General features: G+C 30.4%; 1 long non-coding RNA gene and 1 other non-coding gene across 2 annotated transcripts; one reads left to right on the top strand and one right to left on the bottom strand.

Annotated features, from left to right (window-relative positions):
• Window positions 1-1,662: 1,662 nt before the first annotated feature.
• On the bottom strand, window positions 1,663-1,815 carry MIR172C (microRNA MIR172c). Its single transcript, NR_048656.1, has one exon. It is a non-coding gene; the product is annotated as a microRNA MIR172c (primary transcript).
• Window positions 1,816-8,035: 6,220 nt separating this feature from the next.
• LOC121174023 (uncharacterized) lies at window positions 8,036-9,559 on the top strand. The gene is made up of 2 exons (XR_005889688.1): window positions 8,036-8,322; window positions 9,273-9,559. It is a non-coding gene; the product is annotated as an uncharacterized lncRNA (long non-coding RNA).
• Window positions 9,560-21,600: the final 12,041 nt, after the last annotated feature.

Raw genomic sequence — 21,600 nt, 5'->3', positions numbered from 1 at the left:
TTGCTTTGTTTCAGTTTTTTAAGTTTCCTTTTTTCGAATATGTTCTATCACTGACATAGGATCCGGTTTTGAATATGTTCCATTTTAGATATGATTGATGATACAATTCGGATCAACTACGTACAAAAGACTCATAATATGATATTGAACCACGAGTGTGGTCTGCTTAATTTTAAATGTTGCCAATGAATTATTGTTTCCAAAGAAATTTTCCTATTTTTTTTTCCCGTTGGACAAAAGTGTTGAATATGGTGCTCTGACAAAATTAATATGATTAGTGAAGGCAAAAGAAATCTGACGCATAAGTTTAGCATAATATGCATGGTACAACTCCAACATCATTCATTCGATTAAGGGGACAGTACGCAACATAATGGAAGTGTTTACACGTCTTTCGTGAAAGAATATATACATAATACTAGAAAAAGGTAATTTAAACTTACCTTCCAACTCAGCTTGAAAAAAGAGCCATACCGCAAGAGAAAGTAATTACAAATTGGAGCTTCTAGTTTTCAAACATATGAATATTGGAGCTAATGTCTTGCTAATCTAAAGTCTAAATTCTATGTTTGGTGATGTGAAATGATAGTACCAGACAAAATGACCCTAACCTTAGTGCTCAAGCTCAATCCTGTGCTTATATCCCAGAAATGGTTTCAAACATATATTTACATACAATTTGTTCTAAAAAACAGAGAAATAAATCTTGCAGCATTTCAATATCAATAAGAAAAAAGAGCCAAATTCACACATAAAGCTGGTTATATGCTACTTTATGAAGAAAGTAAAAACAGCACCATATCCAGTTAAAAGAGAGGTATAAATCTGAGGAGTAACTAATCTACATTTTTCCTTGACAATATTAAGAGCAGTACTGAAAGTGCAAATATGTGTATAATATTAATATTGATATTCCTAACACATCCCCTTCAAAAAAAATAAACAAAAATCCACACACATCGTGTAAAAGTAAAAAGCTGCTGCTCATGCCAAAACTGAAATTAAGGGACACACATATATATATATATAGACACACAAGATTAAAATGAATATACAAAAAATACTTTTTAACGGGATTAATAATATGAGTATATAATATAACAGAAGAGTAGAAAAGATAAATACTACAGTGACCCCGAATGTCCATGAAGTAAAAGGCATTCAATGATCCATTGTAGTACACAATGTTCCATCAACGTACAGACATACCTACTGAGCTTTGCAGATGAGAAGGGGTTTTGCAGTACTGCAAATTCCATAAAGGTACTAAGAGCACTAAGCTCCATCGTTACTGAATATTAAACCTCAAAATGGCACAAGAAAGTGCAATACCACACAGGCCAATTAATGGCATCATTATCTATGATGTCTCATTCAACGCGTGGTTCACCTGCACTTGATTGAAAATTTCCACAAGGACCCTGAAGTAGTACTCAACCACATCCATGTTGAAGATATATATGATTTATCAGCTACTAGAGTTAATAAAGGTAAATCCAAAAGTGGCTTGTAACTTGGTAATTACCTAATCCAATTTCTTGAATATTTAGAAAACAAATTAATAACATAATTATTTAGTTAATTAAATAACCTCCTTTGCTCCTGGCCTTGTAGCACAGTTGTGTAGTAGTGAGATCCTCCTCAAGCAATATCTGGTAGTAGTATTAGTCATTTATTGCTGCTGCAGCATCATCAAGATTCCCATAGCAAAAGGGCTAATTGGTTTTGGAGCAATAAGGAACCACCTCAAACAAATTAATGCCCCTAAAGCTTGTGAATCTTGATGATGCTCCACCGGCAAACAGTGACTGATTTCTTTAGTTTATTTAGGACTTCATTAGGTCTCTCTGTGTTACCACCATTAAGATCACTTGGCCATAAAACATAAAACTTCAAGAGAGAGAGAGAGAGAGGAGGAATTGAAGCATATCAGGAAGTAGAAAAGGAGGAGGAGGAGAATAGAACAGCCCTAACCCTAACCCTAAATCTAATCAAATCCAATATATGAAGCAAAAGTAAAGGCAAGGAAAGAGGGACAACTAATGTAAGGCTAAGGCCTAAAAGGCTCCTCAACTCCCATGTGTATATGTAGGCCAACAAAACAAACACAAGACCCACATAGTAGTATTATTCACTGATAAGTCTCTATACAATAGAAAAGCTGCCAAAGTACCACCTATAGTAATTAATGTATACAAAGCAAGCAATTACTGTTCAAAGGTTAAGATCGAAGAAAGCTAAGAGGAAAAATAAAATTAAGAGGCAAAGCAAGAACTCAAATCAGAATGGGAAGGAGGCTAGGTTAAGTGAAGTGAAAGAAGATAACTGAGAACGAAGAAAGGGTTTAGTGGTGTATATATAGAGAGAGTGGTCAAGTAGAGATGAGAGAGTGAGTGTGCGTGCGTGTATGCTTATAAGTAATAAATAAGGAAGGAGATTGGTTGGTGCTTAAGATGTGTCAGTGAGAGAGAGAGAGAGAGCATGTAACACGTAGAACAGTTACCCATCGTAATCTTAGGCACCAAATTTACCAAAAACTTTAAACCTATCTGACCCGGTCCATGTTCAAAGAGATGGAAGCGGAATAATAGGTAGAATGAGTGAATTTGGAAAATGAAAACTTACCCAGTAGAGGAACGAGGTGGCGTTTGGGATTGGAGGAAGTTTTTGCGTCCTCTACAAGCCTTTTCAAAGTGGGGGCCGGAAATTGACAGGCCCAGCCAAAGTGTGCCCTTTTCTCCTTCCCTAGGGTTTCCTTCTTTTGATTGATCCCCCCAATTTGCTCCTTTTGGACTATTCTTAAGTTTGATTATCACAAATCTGCTACACCCTACATAAATAAATTCCCCTTTTATTTCTTAATCACTATGTACGTTTTCTCATCATCTAATTCACTCACGCACTCTTCTCTTTTCTCACACCCTCATCAACAAATTTGTATTCTGTGTCTTCTGTTTTTTAAATACTTCTCATTTTTAATATCCAATTGGGATAATTAGTTTATATCTAACAATGTTCGTTAATCACATCCATAGCCCTGTCTATACTTGTATGACTATTACATTAAGGTGGAAGATTTCCACGTGTGATATGTAATACCCTTAGTCATATTCTTATTTACATTATATATTTTGACCCAAAAAAAAGTATGCACACTAAGTTGTTAAAGCATAATACTAATCAATATGGTATTGTATAGATGGTAGAGTTAGATATTTCATTCATAAATTTGTGTGTTACGAAAGAACATTTATTTATTAGGTGTATATTGAAAAAAAAAACATTTATTATAAAAGATTAATCTCTTAAATGAATTTCTGTATTTTGAAAATTAATTTTTTAATTTTTCAGTTGAAAGATTTTAATGACAAAAAAACAGTTGAAAAAATATAAAAAATCTTACAAGTGATTAATAGAATCATACCAATAATTATTTTACTGAAAACTTACGTATATAAATAAATTATTTTTGACTTTAATTATCTCTTGGATAAGAAGAGGGGCCAAGCTTTATTTTAATTTAGGCTTTTCCAATCATAACAAGGGGGTCTTAAAGCACTCATTTTCACAATAATGTTAATGTTATTGTTTTGTTTTAATATGCCATGTTCTAAAGCGATAGACACACCAAGTCCCATAATAATAAGATGTCTATAGTATATATTCCAGTTTTGCTGATAAGTTTCAAACTAGACACTGAATATTAATTTACACGCGGAATAAAATTAAATAAATATATTGTGAAAGCAAATATTATTCAATATCTTTAACATCTGTCATCGTTAGTCATCACCGACCATGTTCCCGCGACAAAATAATACTACAGCATCCGTTGTCACGGTAACAACCATAAACAATACTGCTCACAGGCCTTATATGTTTAAAATTACTAAAGTCAGGCACACAGTTTTAACCATTGTAAAATTAAAATATTTAAAAGTAGCAAAAATGAAGGAAAGTACCACAATAAATTAAATAAGAAGGAAAAAAGAATGCTAATTATGATATACTGATCTAATTATACATACATATATATATATATATCTTATTACATTAACTATCTAGAACAGTCATATTTACAATATATGAAATATATTAAGTATTGGCCAATCATAAGAATATATATGATTTTTGGCCTTAAGTCATTGAAGATGAAAAACATTCATCATCAACACCATAATAATAATAATAATAATAATAATAATAACAAAATCTATATACAAGACTAGTCCATGCATTTGAGTGTTGAAAAATAAAATTAAAATTAAAATGCCACCTGAAATATATGAACTCACCGGCAAAAAATGTATGCATGGAAAGTTGTGAATACAACTCGTGCCAAAGCCTGTCATGTTACAATAGAAAATATTTTTTATACAACTAAATTTGGATAAACTTTCTTATTTTCTTCGATATTTAGAGGAGTATTTTTTTAAATGTATGCATGGGTATTGTTATGGATTGGGCCTAAACCCAAATCATATCACATCTTCATCATGCCCAAATTAACCCTAATATCTATGATCAAGAAACCAACTGAAATGGGAGGATTATAATCTTTCCCAGACATGCTTTTGGGATTAGAAAAATTGTTCACATATTGGTCTGATCACCAGCTTGATAAAGCTATGAGGATCGTTTAGAGCGTAGTACAACAGGAGCAAGGGATAGTGAAAATGTCCTTGACGTCTCTCTTTGCTAGTGTAACAAGGTGTTTAGTCATATTGTTACGAGTCCTTTAAATGGCGGTGCTTGAGGCTTTATTGATCATTGACATTTAATCATTCCGCATTCACATAATAAGGGTTTGTGATGTGATATCAGTTTATATTTCCCCCCGCTTTTTCCAAGGCGTGTTGGCTTGAGCCATAATTAGGTAATTACCTTTGATACAAGGAACAAAAACTTATTTGAAGGAATATTGGATTGAGGGGACGAACTGATTAATTTTTTAAAATCATTTCCAAAAAAAAAATTGTTTTTGATTTGAAAATATAAATTATGTAACTTATTAATTTATATAATTTCATATATTAAAATTTGTTTTGTTTCTCCCTTATATATTTAATTGATCCGTCTCTACCCACTAGACAAATTTAAAAAGTAATTAACTTTAAATAACTTTAGCGGTGTATAAGGGATTGTAAAGCTATATAGGCATTGATATTTTTTTGATTCCAAGCATGACAGGAAAGATAGGATAAATATTTGTGGAGACTTCAATGTTAGTTAATAACTAGAGAGTAAAAAAATAGAAAAATATAAGTATAATAAATGATATAATGATGTGATAAGAAGAAAAATAATAAAAAAAACAAAAGATGTTAATGAGTTGTTTAAATTATGAAATGTCTAAAAATTAGGACCGAAGAGATATTAAGTAGCTATCCGTGTTTTTTTTTTTTTTTTTTGGTTCAGACTTTGATTTTCAATCATTCAATTCTTAATCTATATGCATTATAATTAAGCTATTTTCTCAAAATAAAAATCAAAGGTTGGTTTATTTAAATATAAAAAAAATGATATTGTAAAGCACAAATGGTAAGGAATTGAAAAACTATTTAGGCATTGTATATATTGTTTTTTTTAAGAAAGGTATGTATTGTTTTTTTACTGGAAGGTATATATATATTGTTATTATTCCTAGCTTTATTGATAATGATATCAAGTAACCACCCGTTTGCGCTGATTTTTTTTTTTGTCATTCAGTATTTGATTTCCAATCATTATTAATAATAAATGATAATTAATCTATATGTTTTTCTTAAAAAAATAATTCGTTGAATTATTTAAATATAAAAAATGACAACGGGGAGGGGAAGTCATTCACAAAACATCAAAATATAAAAGACATTAATTAAATAAATAAAATATAAATTATTTATTAAAATATGAAAATATTTGTTATTTGTAGATAACAAAATCTTTTTAATAAAATATATCTAAAATTCTAACTAATGTAGTAATACTTAGCCATTAATGCAGTTTTTGGGAATGAACGCGAGATATCTCTGATCAATGAATGTTTAGAAACTAATTATTTGATATATTGAGATTTAATTATTTAAGACATTAAACTTTTCCTATCGACAGTCACAATGAATATATGGTGTTTAACCTTCCTATACGTAATAAAAAAAATTATGGATGAATCAAATAAATCACTTCATATAAATTCCCGGTACTTGAATACGCAACGAAATGTCGCATTATCTAGGTAAGATTCCGAGATCGTGTTTCCTTTTGGGTTTATCTATTCGACTAAGTCATTGTTCAACCCAAATATTTATTTATAAAAGCAATCTTTTTATGGCGTTAAGCATAAGATTCCTTGAGTTGGGGTCGTTTTTTCACTTCATCTCACTCGATCAGTTAAAGTGGTAGCTTTTGTCAAAAAAAAAAAAGAAGAAGAAGAAGAGGAAGAAGTTGCTGCTATGAACATTAAGCAAAATCAAACCATGTCAATTCTCCCGAAGTGTGACTTATGGCATGTTTTAACTTTAACGTGAAATAACATTTTCTCTCCTGAACTTTTTGTATTAAAAACGTTCCCTATATATAAGTATTGAAACATTTACACATTATTATATTTAGTTTGATTAAAAACTAACCATTGATTTCTGTTGAAAAATCTCAGGATGAACAACTGGAATCAATTTCAATTAACTTAAGAGGAATCGTTTTTTTAACATATTTTATCATTAGTTTAAATTTATAAAATTGTATATAAAATATTTAAATAAGAAATAAAGTTAACTTAATTCGATAAATTTCAATTAATAATTAATTAAAAATGTTAAAATAAGTATATATGACAATGTGTTATCAATAATTCTCAGATTAAAAATTAGGAGATTTCCATTCTTTATGTAAGGTGACTTAAGCAAGTACCATATTGCCACAATATATTTATTCTATTCATATATTTCATATTATATGACAAGGGATTCTTTTAATTTAACAGATATTTTTGAGTTTGAGTCTTAGTTCTATTGAAAATGCAATTGTATTAAATATTTGGAGAAAGGGTTTCATCATTTATAGTAATTCTTCTGGTTCGAGAGAAACCATCTCCCATAAAAAAGACATGTATTTTTTTTTAAAAAAAAAACATATTACATATCAAACAAAGTATCAGACAATGTTATAGTCTTAAGTGTGTGTTTGCACCTTAATTTGCACACATCGCAATGAACCAAACGTGAAAGAAAAGATTTGCTAGCTTTCAAGTTTCAATGCCTTTACAAATACCCTAAACCAGCCCTGTTTGCGAAATAAATAAAACTTAATTACGAGTACATGTTGTTTTCTGCAATACAATAGTAGAAGTTAAGGGAAAAGATTTCATTTCCCTCAACGGGAATCAAATTGAAGAACTCATCATTGAAAAATCGATCTTAACACTAGCTGTACCTGTTTACTTGTGTGTTGAGTTAAGAAAAATCTTTTTGTTTATATGTTCATTCATTTTTATGAATAAATTGCCATGTGCCCAGATAAAGCATACCCCAGGCCACTGAAAGTGGTATTGAGTACTAATAATGCATTTTTAAATCAACTGGGTTCCACAGCCCTCAATCTTTTATCATTTCATGGTACGTATCAAGTTGAATAGAAGCTCGATCTCTTTAAGAAAAATGCATTTAATAATTACAAAATATATCATAGCATGCTTCATATCTATTCCTTTTTCTTAATTAGTTTGCTTTTTATTAAAAAAAAAAGAGAGAAGTCTATATAATAGACAAAACTTGAATCACAATAAAATATATCTTCAGAGATTTGCGCTTGAAATGACTTTAATTTGGCTCAACAGCTACTAGTAAAAGAGAGGAGCCAGAAGCCTCTGCTAGCAAGTGTTTAGTGTAAGATTCAGGGATTCGCTGCTTGTCCTTATTCACAATCGGTCTATGCAATGTGTCTATGATTTATGATTAAAGTTCTATTTGAATAAACTTCTACATTGATAAATATTTATGAGAAAAAAATAATAAGATTTTTTAATAAGTTAAAATTTAGTTTATACATTCTTTAATATACAGAAGTTTTCTCATATTAACCTCTTTAAAAGCTTATTTTAATTTATGCATAAAATAATTTTAACTTACAGAAAAATATTTTATTTATTTTATTTTCTTATAAATATTTATCAAAAAATATTATCTATATATTATTTGATTACAATTTGTTTCCTAAACAGAGCATCGAAAAATTTCAACACATGAATATTATTTGCCTGTTAGGGAATGATATGCTTAACTAAATAAGTGAGTGTGGGCGGCAGCTGAGTGACCGTGACCGTGCTTTCTGCTTTTTCGTAAGGTTGGTATTTCATGTTTCTGCACTTTTTCATGTGAAGTTTGTTGCTAATGTAAAGATTTATTTATTTATTTATTTTCAAATTTCATTCTTAACCTTTGCAAGAAAATCTTCCTTGTATTGAAAGTGCATTGATCCGAGAAAATGTATTTTCATTCCGGCAATCAAGATTGAAGACGTGCCAAAGATAAAACAGTAGGGCTTGTAATCAGAAAACGAACTAGCGTAATATTAATTAGAACAATTTTTTTAAGATTTTGTGTAATTATACAAATATTTTTTTCTCTTTTAGTTATTATTTTCATGTTTTTTTAGGAGGTGTCAACTTAAGATTTGACAGAATATCATCGTAATATTTTTAAATATATAAGTGGGAGTGTGCAAAAAAAAAAATTCAAATCAAACTAAATTATCCAAAATTGAACTGAACTTCTTTGAAAAAATAAAACTATTTTAGATGAAAAAATCAAATTAAACCACTTTATAAAAATGATTTGATAAATTAAACTGCTTTTAAAAAGAGATTTGGTTTAATTCAATTCAGTATTTTAAAATAACCAATTCATATGAGTAAGAAAACGGATAACCAAATTAAATTAAATCAAACCAAACCTAAAAATTCAATCTGTTTAAAAAAAAATTGAACTATCTACTTTATAAAAATGGTTAAGTTAACCAAACAAATTTTATAAATTTTAAATTCAAAAAAATCTAAAATTTTTACACTCGCTCGGAGTATCAATGTAATGTTTTTAACTTAAAAAAAGATTAGTGTAGGAAAATCGAAAAAATATAATTATGTGTAGCTTAATAAAACTTCAAGGAATTAATGTTACAGTATTTTGTTGTATTAATTATTTTCATTTGTTATAACTTATTTTTTCTACGTCATACTTATTTGATTTATTTGTGTGTTCCTTGAATACATTATTATATTAAATGTTGGCTTTTAGCTGGTGAGAGAAGGCAAATTGCTATGGTAACGGTAGGAGTCGAAACTCGAAGAAGAAGGAGAAGAAAGGGTTGGGAGCAGTTATGTGCCCTTAGGCATGAGAATGTTCTTCGTAGCCAATCACAATCCGCAACAGTGAAGTAACCCCTTTGAAGCTACAAGAGGGGCGATTCATGACGTGACCCTTGATGTGTCTGCATTTGTACGGCTTTAAATGAATCATAATAAAGTTCATTCTAAAACAATATAATTTATATTTAAATATTTATTATAAAATTTTAAATCTAACGAAAAATTGCTCAAAATTATTTTAATTTAAAATTAACTTTAGATCTAGAATTAATTCTAAATTTTTATGTAAAAACAAAATATAAAATATAAAAATTATTTTCTAAGTGTGTTTGCACCTTCATTTTTGTCTATTATAAACTCAAAATCAATTTTCAACACCAAACTATACAGCACTAATAGACGAGCGTTGAACACGGAGAAACGGATACTATTCTCCCACGTTCTACTCTACACAAAATCATCTTCCTCGGACCTACCTTTACTTCGATCTCTTAATATTTTATTATAATTTTAATCATTTTCTTGAACTATTCCTTGAGTGCCACACCATTTGCCTTGACTTTCAACTTTGAATTACCTTTTCGTTCTCTCTATTAACCTAGTTTCTGATCAGAAACTCTTTTTTTAATTAAATTTAATTTAGGACTTTAAGAATTCTTTAGTTGAGGTGAGAAAAATGGCAATATACTATTAGGCATGCGTGGGAGGTGGGATAGGAAAAATGCCATCCCCGGTTTCAAATAGGCAGTTTGTACCTAGTTTTGGAGCAACTTTTTTTTGTTTGGTTACACTAGTAATTCTACTCATAATTGAGAATTTATAATTTGTACTTTGTAGACACTTATTCTATATTTTTCTCACTGAAATTACAATAACAAAAAGATAATTATATATTTTATTTAGGTTACCTCCCCACAGAAAGGTAAGATTGACCCTTCACTGTTGTGTTGTTTCTGAGATGAAAAAAATATAGAGAAACAAAGAATTTTTTTAAAAAAAACTAGAGACTATATAGAAACCATGCTGTTAAAAATTATAAAGAAAAATAATTCTATAAAAAGGAAGAATGAGTTAACTTTCCTTATATGTCATGATCAAGTGATTATAACGAATATTTGATTATCTTTTATTCTTTCACTTAAAATTTATAGAAAAAAATTGTTGAAAAATAATCACAATATTTTCTTAATTTGATTTTTCTGATAGGTGTTTTATACTATCAATAAATTTTCCATGAGTTCAAAGATATTTTTTTCTCTTGCTTGTAGTTTGATTATCATAGTTGGTGGTTTTCTGAATATTGGCTCTCACTTTTTTGTGATTAACAAGTTTCTTTTTTAAAATAATTAGTGTATTAGACCATAAATTTGTGATTTTTTTCTGTAGCTTGTAGTTTGAATATTACTTTCTTGTGTGAACCTTTATGATTATGTTTTTAAAGACTCGTCAACGAGTCAAAGGAGTGTTTATAAAGTACTTTTGGCTCCCAAGCTAACCAATGAAAAACTTTTTTTTGTGTGTACTAGAACAATAGCTTTCCAATCTAGCTTAAGGGAGTTAGAGGGTTTGATAGCCCTCACATGTGGTTTAAGTCCTCATTCTAGCTAGCATCAGTTTGTTGCATTGTTAGGCTTAGTACATTTGATATATTGTTTGCTTTGACTCTCATGAGTACACTAATCATTTTTTTCCCTTTAAAATACGTCTTGGTAGATTAAGGAAGGAAATTATTTTTAAATTACCTAAAATACTTTCTATGGCTCTGATTTTAGTCGGTGCTTAGGTTCTAAGAAATAGATAATGGTATTAGTAATTACATTACTCATACGATATATTTCTACAATACTTTCTATGGTATTACTTTTTCGTTATTTTTTCTCAACGCATCATTCATTTTATCTCAAACTTTTCTTACCTCTTTCTATCTTTCATAATTACATCAATTTAATTTTGTACAATTTTATTGTGCACCACAATCTCTTAAATTAGGTGTTGTCCTGTAAATCATTCTCGATAGAAGAATCAAGTTGTATATTCTATTGATAGTTATATGGTCCAATAATGATATGTTGATTTAAACATTTTTAGCATAACCTTGAAGATTTGATAGCTTTCTGTGGAAAATGATTATCTGAATTATATATAATTAGGTAGTGATGAACTTTTTTTTAAATATACTTTAAAGCTAAAGCTAAAATTAATGTTTTACAATTAAGTTTAAATTAAAGGGTGTGACAATTCTATGTTTTCATTTAAAAGTTACTTTGAATTAAAAGATAATTTGGTAATATATTCTCAAGTCTTGGAATTTGAAATGGAGAAGGGGGAACAGAATGCGACGTTTCTATTTTTTTTTCTTTTTAAATAACGTTTTTTTAGCTGAAAAAAATTATATTTTAGAATTTTGTAAAATTATATTCCTCACAATTCCTCTTTTTTTTTAAAAAAAAAAACTAAAATAAGTTGACCTATCATGACCTTTAATATCAATTACATAATTGATTGTGCAGATACACAATATGTTTTAAATAAGAAATGTTAATGTGCATAATTGATGGAAAACAATCCAACAATTTGAAGTATTTAGTCCAAAATTCAGTCAGATCTAACGACGAATGAATCTTTAATAGGTATGTAAAAATCATAATGATTTTTCTCTCCTCTTTCTCTCTCAATAATTTGTAATTATTTTTTTCTCTCAAACGAGTCTTTTTTATTGTATCTCACCCTCCTCTAATCCTTCTCCACTTAAATAAGTGAAACATAAGGATCTTCTCATTTCTTTACTTCACATGGAACCAAAAAATCCAATAATAATTATTAGTCAATGAAGAGCTCGTGATGAGTTATAACTTGTTTGAGACATAGAGAGGAAATTGTGATAGATTGGAATGTAGTTGCAACTTTGCCATAAAGATTCAAAGGTTGCTTGAATCATCGCTTGCAACTTTATGCCTATAAAAGCTATCTTGTGCCCTTTTTGATATATAATAATTGTTTCTTCGGCTGATAATATATATATATATATATATATATATATATATATATATATATATATATATATATATATATATATATATATATATATATATATATATATATATATATATATATATATATATAAAATCTGTTATGTAATAATGTGGGAGGGTTAAGTTATAGATTTTTCTTCCGCAGAAAGTATAGTGTGAGAGGACTTGTATATAATTTCATGCACGTCAATAGTTATACTGCAGTATTTAACATAAATTAGATATCTTCAAAAATATAAATTATTTCAATATTAAAAAATATATAAAGATGATGGACTGAATCAAATTACATGATTTGTAGAATCATCAGCGTTGGCCTAGTGGTGAAAAAATTGAGTAATTAGCATGAAGTCATAAATTCTAATTTTAGTGAGAACATTGTAAAAAAACAACAATACGCAATTTGTCTGATATTTTTCTCTCACTAATAATATTTATGCAAATATTATTAGAATTTTCCCATATATTTTTATGGGCTATAATTAATTGTAATATTTTATTTTACCAAAAACGAATTAATATTAGAATTCATTTGATGATGCAAGTCGACTAATAATGTAATTAATGGCTTATGAACTTTGGACATCTAATTCTTATTAATGTGGAAAAACAATATGGTCTAGGCTCGTAATGGAAAGTGTCTACCGCTAATAAATAATAATGTTAGTTCCTTTTTTCCATCATGTTATCTATTGTTCTATAGAATTTGTTCCATTGAAAACTCTAGTATAAAGAGTGTGTAATGAAGCAAATGAAGACTTGATTTTTGGATTTCTGTATGTAGTATTACACACATACCATTCTCATTTTTTTTTATCATGTCTTCAATAAGTGAATATTTTATTGGTGTTTTAAACTCATATAAAATATATATTATTAGCATAATTTTTCTTACATATGGTATCAAAGACAACTTTTATATGATTTAGAACCGAAGTTATTTATTACATTTTTTTAATTTCAATTATTATTGCGCATTCATATCCGTTATGAGATCACGATCAATTTCGTTCATTATTAATTGCAATGGAGGAATTTGGATTTTTTTTAACTAAATTGCTATCCTTGCCATCTTTTGTTCCAATTAATATAATATTATATTATTACCCATTTTTGTTATATTAATATAAACAATTAGATTTGTTATTTTGTAGGGATAAAAAAAGGATTTGTTATTTTGTGCGTTTTCAAACACAATGGTATTAAGTTATTTTTCTTTTTCAATTCAAGCTAGTTGTTGTACATTAATAAATACACTACTAGAATTTATAGATTTAACATCGCACAGTTAATATTGATTTTTCAAAAAATTGATATTAATAAGAGCACGGTGATATTTTTGTAAATAACTTGAGTTTATTAACATCAATTTTGCCAAAATTTGATGTTAACATTAATTAGTTAACATCGGTTTCGAAAAAATCGATGTTAAATTTAGAACGTTAACATCGGTTATTCAAAAACCGATGTTAACATCAACTAGTTAACATCGGGTTTTATAAAACCAATGTTAACTAATTAATGTTAGCACCAATTTTTTTTTTTTAAAAAAAAAGTCGATGTTGTGTTATCCATAAATTAAAACCCCAAACCTTTTTTCCCCCTGCACGCTCAGTCTCGCAAACCCTTTCTCCCTCACCAGCAAGACCTTCCTCGTCGCCACTCATAACACTGCAGTTTGCGACCTTTCACCGTCATCTCCTCCTTACCATTAGTCCTTACGTGTCACCATCGACGCCGCTGAACCTACCTGCTCGACGAGTTGGGGTTTGTCACTGCCACGAGTTTGAACATTCGTTGGAGTCCGACATCAGCGATTGAGGTAAGTGGTTGCTTCTTTTTTCATTCTGAGCATTCCCTAGACTTCTGAAAACTCTTGTGAGCATCTGTTGAGGTGCGTGTGTTCTACGGTCGGCAAGTGTACCGATTCACTCAAGTAGTATAAAACGGTAAGACCGAGTATTATATCCTCAGGAAATTTGTTTCACTCAAACATTGTATATTCAGTATGCAAACATTTGTATGGATTAAAAAAAACAGTAAATATCAAGTTGGATTATGTACTAAAGTCTATTTAAACTTAAGCTAAATATCTAGGATTGTGGAAGTGAAAACTATCAAGTAAAAAAACGTTGGGTCATTCTATTAAATTTCTCTTGATGTTAATATGTATTTTTCTCTATTTAACATTATCTTAGTGTTCTTATGTTGAGAAACTACTTAAACCAAGATCCCTCTAATGAATGAGTCTAACTCTCTTTAAACTTCATTCTTGATCCCTTAACAAACTTAGTCTAAAAGAGTTGCATTAAGTCTACAACATAATATGAACTAGAGCACTGCACTTCATTCCTAGACATACAGATTTCTAGTTCGCTCTACCAAATTCTAAGGCTTTAAAGCATTTTCCAATGCTAAAAATCCTAACTATACATACAAATGGGTGATCAAGCCACAAACATGTAAAATAGGCATAAATAGAAGCAATGAACACATAAAATAACATTAAATAGATAGTGGAAGAGTCTTACATCAAGGTTTCAGCAAAACTCCCCAACCAAGAGGCTTAGCCTTCCATTCCAAGTAGTGCAATCTCTCAATACAAGGAATAAATAGTTTTGAATGAAATAAAATGGCAAAGGATGGTTGAGGATATCTCCTACAACCTCTAAACCCTAGACTTCACTCCTTCTAACCTAAGCTTTCTTAGCTGCTTTCCTTTGGTGCGTTGTCTCAAACTCTATCAAAAACTATTTTTTTATTTTTGCCAACTTCAATGTTTTAAAGGCTCTTAGACCTTTCAGCTTTTGAAGGCTCACTAAGAGAGAGTAAGTGAATTTTGGCTTAGCGAACTAGGCTCGTTAAGCGCGAGAAGAGACAACGTCCTTGCTAGGCGAGCTGGCTGCGCGTTGGGCGAGCACATATCTGGCTTATCCTCTTCTAGGGTTTTCCAACCCACTAAGCAAGTTGTATGCCTCGCTAAGCGGATGCCATTCACTGAGCGGATCTGCCTTGCTAAGCGAGTCATCAGCTACTTGAACCTTCTTTTCTTTGGCCTGAAACTGAGTTGGATTCAACATTAATTCACATAATGGGAGTATCTACTCTATAAAATCACACTAAACATAAAAATATGTACAATTCCTACAAAAAGAACCATAAATTGGAGGTAAGACGCTATTCTTTGCAAATATGCAACATAAAACTAATCCATGAATAACAAATAACAACGTGGCTGCTTCTTTTCTGATTCTGAGCATCTTGGACTTCTGAAAACTCTTCTGAGCATCCCTTGGTCTCAAAAAGTTTGAATCCTCTTCATCACTCACTCAAAGATACAATCCATTGAGGTACGTGGTTGGGAATGTTGTTCACTTAGGTTTCACTATAAGTACTTTAGGCATTCTTCAAGAAAATATGCATCATGCTTGTAATTGGGTCGTTTTTTATTTGAATTTGAAAAGTGTTAATAATTGTCATGCGGTCTATTTCCTAAGAATTTTTTTTATGGATTGGTCTGAGCAACCCTTTTTTCTTTAGTGGAGCTCATGTTAACTTGAAAGAGAGTTCTGACTAGTTTGTAAAGCCTACTATGGTTTTTTAAGAGGTGTTGGGATGTTGGAGCTCTACTGGAATGAACAATTATTTTTTTGCTTTGTTGATGAGTGAAGTTATAATATTATGATATTTGATGAATTAAAATGAACTTTGTTAAGTTGTTTATAATATAGAGGTTAGAGGATATGTTGAGTGCTTGATGTGGTCCCTTCAGTTGTTCTTGCATTTGTACACTCAATGGTGATGATGATGGTCCTTCTTTTTGGGTTGGGTTCTGGGAACAAAATTAAGTGTAGTTTCTTGATTTGTATGTGGCAGGTTTAGCTGAAACAGTACAAAGTAGAGTGTGTCTACCTGAGCTGTGTATGTATAAAGAACAGTGTCTGAATGAAATAAAGAAAGAAAAAAGATTATCAACACACACACCCTATGTGATAAGCAAGGTGAAATCCAACACGAAGAAATTGCCATACTTGATAGTGGTTTAGAGCTTCATTATTGAGATAGTGTTTGCTGGATAATAGAATTTAGGCCTTTTGATGTGGCTAGGAGCATGTGGTCATATGACAATGAAACTTTCAATATTTGTTTCTGAGTTGGGATAATGCTACACCACAATCTGAGTTAAGGGGGACTGGGCTGGCCCAAAAATGGTTCTGAACAAGGTTGTTTGAAAAGTATTCTGGCCCAAGTCCTTTAAAAAAACAAATTGGGCTGAATTAGTTTTTTTTTTTAAAATATATACCATAAAATCAATAGAGTAATAGTAATAATGGTTGAAAAATATAATGTATTAAGTATGAACTTTTGATAACTTAATGGTAGCTTGGTGCTTGAATGTTGAAACTACGTGTCTACGCAGACATGTGTAATAATGTGTGGTAGTTATACTAAACCAGCTCTAAGTTATTAAAGTAGGTTGAATTCAAATATTGATAATAGATTTAAGTGGTGATTCAGGATGATGATAAAAAAAGATATAATATCTAATGGGTGTAATTTAGTTACTAAATTATCTTATTTTTTTGGAGAATGATTATTGGACAAGTGACCTCAATAACTTAAGAAGGGGGTGAATTAAGTTTAAAAATTTTCCCGATTTATCAAGTTCTAATTCCCTTTTTAAATCTCTATGTTCAGAATATTGAAGATGAAGATAAAGATGCAAACTATTTCAATAATATTCTTCAAGTATGCAAGATAAAATTATGCGAGATAAAATACCCAAGATTGGGAAGAGAGAAATGCAAACTCGTTTTATCCTGGTTCGGCCACTTCTCGTATCTATGTTAAGTCCTCAAGAAATTCACTTGAGATTTTCCACTAACTTTGTAAAACTCTTTACAACTTCTAAACAACCTTGGGATTCCTCCCCCTTGTGCTTGGGATTCTTACAAGTCAAGAGACAAACAGTCTCTTGATTACAACAATGTTTTTTATAAAGTACAAAAGATCTTCTCTCTTTTTAGAAATGGTGATACAAGTTGAAGATCTTAGAAGAATACTCAATTGATTTGCAAGTGTTTGACCAATGATTTGTTTTTGAGAGAATATGTCACTTAGGTTATGATGGAAAACTCTAAATATTTTCATAGACAAGTCACATATTTATAGGCCCTTGGTGGATTTTCAAAAACTTTTGAAGAAATGTGACTTTTCAGAATATATTTCAAAAATTCTCTCACTAGTAATCGATTACAGTTTCTTGGCAATCGATTACACAGTTATGTTTTGAAGGGTCATGACATTTCAAAGCTAACTTTTGAAGTTTCGTCACTGGTAATCGATTACAGACAATTGGTAATTGATTACAACATTTAAAATTTAAATTTCAAAAGACAACTTCTTTTTGAAAAAACTTTTATGTAATCTGTCTCTAGTAATCGATTACAATATCTAGTAATCGATTACCAGTGCAAAAACATATATTTTTGTACTGATAAAGCATCTACTAAAGCTTTATATAAACATTTGAAAATCAAGCTTTGAGGCCAAACCTTGTTAACCAATGTGAGATTCTTTTAACAAATAAAACTAAGCCTTATCTTTCTCTTGATCTTGTTTTCTTGATCTTGAATTTAGACTTGTAGTAACTTTAGACTTGAAACAATCTTATTTTTTTGGCATCATCAAAACCTGTATACATTCGTTCACAATGATATATGTTTGATTCTCGTATAATATTTTATTGGAGAGAGATGAATAGCCTTTAAGTGCGATTAAATTTTGAATGATTATGGTTGTTGTTAATAAAAAATTTAAAAAAATCCTTAATTTTAAATATGATTATTTTTTAAAGAGTTTGATTATTGAAAACAACTGCAATAAAATGAAAACAAAGAAGAAAATCTAACTAGGTGATTCAAGTCTGTCCTTGGCTTGTGAGTTTTTGGATCAATACCCATCTTGTGGAGTGTTTTATTGTATTAATTAGCTTCTTCTTGTTCTTTCTATGCAGTTCAATTTATTTTCTCTATATCATTGGTTCTTTAATTTAGGTTTGCTTGTTGAACTTTAGTTGTGTGTGAACATCTAGTTGTTGAGATTTGAGAAACATATATGTCCAAATACTTGAGATCCACTTAGTTTCATTACCCTCTAACTCCCTTGAAGCACCTGGACAATGAACACATGTTTTTTCAAAAGTCAAGGGTCATTGTTCATTTCATGTAAAGTCTTACTTGATATATCCAAGTTTCTCATATATCTCACTTAGCATTCAAATATTTAATTTGTAGGCACTATTTGTCTTCTTGTTTGCATCGTGATCACGACATTCGTTGTTGGATATTATACTAATCATCATCACATGTACGAAAGTTTTTCATAAACTTTTGATGCTTATTTTTGTTACCAATGCTTTTCTACGTTGTTGTCTGTGATTAATGACCAGTGCTTTATATACAAGTTATGTTCATCATTTGTGAACCTTAGATTCCCGCTTGAGATTCAATACAATGATTCTTGCGGAAAGTTTGCATTAATAGTTGTATTGAATCTTGAATTGTCCATTTGGACAGTTTGGGAAGAGTCATATTTTTATGGTAGATTCATGCGTTAAGGTTAAGATTATTTTGTTGAATTTGATGAAATTTTGGTACAATGCATTTCTAGTTGTTCTCTGAGTGCATACTTGATTGTCGGGGAATTAATCTCACCGCTTTCATGTCGTGTACTTGGAGATCAATGCGTAATGCTGCCAAAATTTCATCAAATTTAACAAAAGAGACTTAACCTTGATGTATGAAGCTACCGTAAAAAAATGTCTTCCTGAATGGGATAAGGCCACGCCTTTAATGAAAAAGTGAGATTTTCATGCATCAAATAACTTTGTGAGTATCACAGAGTTATTATTTAGATTGATCGAAGTTGGATGAACAAAAGTCGCATGAGCCCTACGTATGAGGAAGGCGTGAAACAGTTCTTGCAATTTGCTTCCGAAAGAAGTCGATCGGATGAGAACAAAATTTTTTTTTGTCCTTGTATAAATTGTTTGAACGGGAGACGGCAAATACTCGACGACATATGGGAGCATCTATTGTGTGAAGGGATTAAGAAGAATTATACAACATGGATATGACATGGTGAATTGACAAACATGCAGAGTGGGTCCCAGTCGAAACCGTTTGATGTAGAAATGGGAGATCGCTTAGATGATATGATTCGTGATCTTGGACAAGAGTCTTTTCAACAAGCACATGTCCCTATGTATGATAAATTGCAAATTGATTAAAAGAAACCTTTGTATCTAGGGTGCAACAATTCCTTGATGTTGTTGACAGCAGTGTTAACTCTGGTTAATGTGAAGGCCAGATATGGGTGGAGTGACAAAAACTTTAGTTCATTACTTCAAGTAGTGCACAATATGCTTCTAGAGGAAAACATGTTGCCAAAAGTTACTATCAGGCAAAGAAGATATTGTGTCCGATGGGTAGGAGTATCAGAAGATTCATGTTTGCCCTAATGATTGCATACTGTACAAACTTAAAACCAATTATTTGCTCAAAAAGGAAAAATTAGAAGAGAAAAATTACAAATTCCTATATAATTTAACCGCAAAATATACTCATAATTAGCCGTTATCAGTGATCGACACCAAAATTGGAATTGAGGCATAATGATATTAAAGCTCAATGTATTTAGGATTACTGTGCCAGTAATCGATACTAGAATTGGAGCTAAGGCATAATGATATTAAAGCTCAGTGTAGTTAGGATCATTGTGTCGATGATCGACACTTGAATTGGAGCTAAGGCAAAATGATATTAAAGCTCGATGTATTTATGATCATCGTGTCGATGATCGACACTAGGATTGGAGCTGAGGCATGATGATTTCTTGATAAACCATTCTCTGGCTTTTAAGCACTTGAGAGAAATTGAGGACTAGCGAAGAAAATGATGGTATGGCTTTTTTTAATCACATTGACATGTCATTTCTTGCTACACTTCACATTGATGACTAGTCGATGAAGTCGGTAATATTTGTAACCATGGAAGGTGTTACATGGCTTTTGTTAGATGGAGTCTTCATTAGGTTTTGTATCTTAGGATCATTTGTTTTGTGGCCACAATATGTTATTAGCCCGAGAGTTATTTTCAAAAATATTTTTAAAATTAAAAATGTACAATTAATTTTTCCCAAGTGGGAGAATGTTAGAATTTTCTCGTATATTCTTGTGAGCTACAATTAATTGTAATATTTTATTTTGCTAAAAATGGGATAATATTATAATCCATTTCATGATACTTAAGCACATTAATAATGTGATTAATTGTTTACAAACTTTTGACACCTAATTTTGATTAGTGTGGGGAAACAATGTGTGTCTAACCACTAGGCCCATAATGGGAAGTCTCTAGGGTTAATAAATAGCAAGACTAGTTCCCCTTTGTCATCACGATATCAATTGATTTGTAGAATTTGTCCCATTGAAAACTATAGTATAAGGAGAGTGTAATCATGCAAAGGAAGACTTGACTTCTGGATTTCTACAAGTTGCACTACGCATATACCATATTTTTTATCACGTCTTCAACAAGTAAGTATTTTATCGGTGTTCTAAACTCATATAAAATATATATTATTGGCATAGTTTTTCTTACAAATATTTTTTTTATTTGCAATTATAAATATATTAAATAACACAAGAAGTGCTTAACAATAATTACATCTCTAGGTTTTCACAACACTGCATAATCCAACGGTGCAAAACTAGTCAAGCAACAAAAACAAATACATCAATGAGGAGCTGAATCTTAATATATACTCATTGAAAGGTGCATAAAGAAAGATACAATACCTCAACTTTAAAATCAAACCAGAATCCATACTCCATCACCCTACAAACCTAAAATTTTCTAGTGAAGCACTTGGATCAACTTGCCAAAGTTGATAGGTGATAGAAAATTCTCCTTGAAAAGCCTTCAACCATGACCAAACAAAAAGCATGATTTTGTGCCAAACTTTCTCACTATCAAATTCTTTTCCTTCAAACATTATTTCATTTCGTTGACTCTATAGAATCCAGAGGATAACACACCACCCCACCAATCATTTGTTTTTCTCCCAACCAAACCATGTGCATATTGCAAAAAATGTTCCAATACTAATTGAGGCAGTGCAAAATTTAAACCCATAATGTTGTACCAATGTTTCCAAATATTG

The sequence above is a fragment of the Glycine max genome, chromosome 18 (genome assembly GCF_000004515.6).
Source record: "Glycine max cultivar Williams 82 chromosome 18, Glycine_max_v4.0, whole genome shotgun sequence".
In the NCBI taxonomy this organism is placed as follows: Eukaryota; Viridiplantae; Streptophyta; class Magnoliopsida; order Fabales; family Fabaceae; genus Glycine; species Glycine max.
Note: the sequence above shows the minus strand (reverse complement) of the source record. Positions and strands in the feature narration are given on the sequence as shown.